Below are 2,406 nucleotides of genomic sequence, written 5' to 3'. Positions count from 1 at the left end.
CTATCTAATTATGTGTATTATGTTAGATGTTTATGTGTATTATGTCATATAATTCTGTGCCTTATGAATTTCAATTCCATAACTCTCACTAGACAAAAAATGATAATTCTTAAACTTATATTTATGTGTATTATGTTAGGTGTGTATCTGTATTCAACTATATAATTCTGTACATTTTGAATTTAGATTGAGTGTGAATTTTTATTTCTTTAATACTTGTATACCTAGATCGGGTCTAGGTCAGAAGATAAGTTGTGACAAAAATCCCTCCCACTGTTAGTGCCTGGACCACATAGGAGATTAGAGCAAGAATATATGTGGAGAACAAGTTTGGGGCATTTGGAAAGAGGAAGTTGATCGAGAGGAAACCAATACTGGAGGAGACATCGACTCAAGTACCAACCCAAGCAGAATTAGTTCAAAAAGTCACAGAGGCTTTGAAGAAAATGGCGTCAAACATTGTGGAGTTTGGAGAAGTCATGACAGAGATTAGGACACAAAACTCTGTTGCGGACATCTTAAAAAAAACATTCACCAACTTCTCCAACTCTGTAAACATCATTCCAAGCCCCAATCCAACCCCACCAGAGAAATTGTTGAGAGATGATGACGTCTTGAACCAGCCCAACTTCCTAGAAGCGGTTGTTGACCTTGAAGCAACTTTCTATGCCACAATGAAGAGCATGAATGCTGAAATCCCTGCACCTTCTTTTGATCTTTTGACACCACACCACCACCCCCACAATCTGAAGCTACTACATCCAAATCACCTGTAAGAGAGCAGCCAACAACATCACCAGCACCAACAACAACACTAGCACCAAAAGCACCACTAACAGCAGCACAAACAAAAACAACACCATCACCACCATCGACCCCATTGGCAACCATGCTAAAAAATTTGGTGGACGATATTGGTAGACAAATAGGACCATAATTAGAAGCACAACCGCAACAATAAGCTCCAACAACAACACCCCCACAGCAAACACCAGAATAGATGGAATTTGACAAATATAAACTAAATATTATTGATATTATTTCTGTGTATTCTATTTACATTTTATGCGTATTTTATTATATAATTATGTGCATTATTAATTCAATACCATACCTCTCACTAGATAGAAATGATATTTCTTAGACTTGTTATTATGTGTATTTTGTTTATAGTTTATGTGTATTCTATTATATACTTCTATACATTATTGATGTCAAAACCATACCTAATGAAACAGAAATGATAATACTTAGACTTATGATTATGTATATTATATTAAGAGTTTATGTGTATTCTATTATATGATTCTGTACATTATGCATGCTGATAAATGGTTTTCTGTATCTACTCAGCATTATTGTAGAGTTTGAAGATGAGATTGAAGATGTCTAAAGGAAGAAAAAACCACAAAGAAAATTCAAACAACTACCATTGATCTTACAGTCACCCTACTGGACAAAGAACCATTCTTAGTTGAAAAATGTTTCAGCTAGGGAGAAGATCATCTCAGACTACGCATTCATACAAGGAAGTGACGAATACCCACCATTGTAAGTAATTCTTCTAACCATATTTTTCACCTAATTAAGGTAAGCTTTTCACCTGATCCTTTATCTCTCTCTCTCTCTCTCTCTCTCTCTCTCTATATATATATATATATATATATATATATATATATATATATATATATGACATAAAAATATATTCACTTTAAATATTATGTACTAAGGTTTTGTGGCCCAATTGATAAGGTGTTGGTCTACGAAATTAGAGATTTTGGGTTCGATCCCAGTGGAGTCATTTTTCACTAAAGATAAGCTATTAAATATTGTGCACTAAGACTTTGTGGCCCAGGCCTAATGGATAAGGCGTTGGTCAATGAAACCAGACTAAAGATATTCACATTAAATATTATGTATTAAGATTCTGTAGCCTAATGGAAAAGGCGTTAGTCTATAGAATTATAGATTTTGGGTTCAATCCCTAGCAGAGTTATTTTTGCGTATACCAAGTTGGTCTACAGAACTGTACGGAATCAAACTAAAGATATTCACATTAAATATCATGCACTAAGACTTTGTGGCCCAATGGATAAGGTGTTGGTCTACGGAACCAGAGATTCTGGGTTCGATCCCCAGCAAAGTTATTTTTGCATGCCCATCGTACCGATATTGTGCCCAAGGATTCCGCAATATGGGGATAGGTTGGCAGAATACCCCTAATCGTGCGCCATAAAAAGTTTTTCAATATCGGGGAGATTCGCAAGCTCTACACTTTGCTCTATTTGGTATAATGTCTCTCTAGGAGGGTGGCCTCACATACTTTGCAATCAAGGCTAGGTTGAATTGATACACATCTTTAAAACCCATCCCACCAAACTTCTTCGGGTAGCAGTGTCTCTTCCA

General features: G+C 35.7%; 1 non-coding gene across 1 annotated transcript; it reads left to right on the top strand.

Moving 5' to 3' along the window:
- Positions 1-2,074: 2,074 nt before the first annotated feature.
- TRNAR-ACG lies at positions 2,075-2,147 on the top strand. Its single transcript has one exon. It is a non-coding gene; the product is annotated as a tRNA-Arg (tRNA).
- The last annotated feature ends 259 nt before the right edge of the window (positions 2,148-2,406 follow it).

The sequence above is a fragment of the Ipomoea triloba genome, chromosome 2 (assembly GCF_003576645.1).
Source record: "Ipomoea triloba cultivar NCNSP0323 chromosome 2, ASM357664v1".
In the NCBI taxonomy this organism is placed as follows: domain Eukaryota; kingdom Viridiplantae; phylum Streptophyta; class Magnoliopsida; order Solanales; family Convolvulaceae; genus Ipomoea; species Ipomoea triloba.
Note: the sequence above shows the minus strand (reverse complement) of the source record. Positions and strands in the feature narration are given on the sequence as shown.